This window comes from Etheostoma spectabile, chromosome 1, assembly GCF_008692095.1.
Source record: "Etheostoma spectabile isolate EspeVRDwgs_2016 chromosome 1, UIUC_Espe_1.0, whole genome shotgun sequence".
NCBI classification, from domain to species: Eukaryota; Metazoa; Chordata; class Actinopteri; order Perciformes; family Percidae; genus Etheostoma; species Etheostoma spectabile.
This window is the reverse complement of record NC_045733.1, coordinates 26418227-26419007: the sequence shown is the minus strand read 5'-3', so window position 1 is coordinate 26419007 and position 781 is coordinate 26418227. Positions and strand designations below refer to the sequence as shown.

The window sequence follows — 781 nt, the reverse complement described above, 5'->3', positions numbered from 1 at the left end:
GTGAGACGGAGCCTGCTGGACCTGGGCGAGAGATCCTTGGCCAGAATATCATAATTCATAAAAATGAAGCACAGTGACGATACAGACATTTCTTAATGAGTTGCAATTCTGTTGCCAACTGAAAATCATAGATATGATTTTTAGTCCTGAAATCTCTAGCACAATATGGATTCACAAAATGGATGTGAAAGCAGATATAAATAGCCTATAGGCTTTAACTTCTTAATGTGACAATAAAATTTGCTATGGTTAAAATCAACAAATTATTGTTAATTAATCATGATCTTATTATTGATCAAAATAATCGTGATTACCATTTTGGCCATAATCGTGCAGCCCTATTTGTTATAGACAATCCATGACTAGCACAGAAGTCCAACAACAGACAACCACTCTGGCTTAGATCAGGGAGGCCTTCCTCCGAATCATGCCTCTCCATCATCTCCCACGTGTGCTTTAAAATCTCCCAGCAGAACTATGGAGTCCTCCACTGGAGCCCTATACAGGACTCCATTCAAGGTCTCCAAGAAGGCTTAATAATTTCGAACTTGTGTTTGGTGCACATGCACAAACAGTCAAAGTTTCCCCCCCACACCACCCGCAGACGTAGGGAGGCGACCCTCTCGTCCACCATCCAACGGAATTGGGAGTCTCCCCACACCAGCCCAGTGCCTCACACCTTGGGCAACTACAGAGTAGAAAAGAGTCCAACCCTTGTTCAGTAGTATGGTTCTAGAACTGAGACTGTGCGTAGAGGTAAGCCCCACCAGATCCAACTGGT

The 781-nt window shown here is 43.5% G+C and overlaps 1 protein-coding gene across 1 annotated transcript in view; it reads right to left on the bottom strand.

Annotated features, from left to right (window-relative positions):
• The window catches only part of chd9 (chromodomain helicase DNA binding protein 9), a 76748-nt gene that overhangs the window by 27513 nt on the left and 48454 nt on the right, over window positions 1-781 (bottom strand).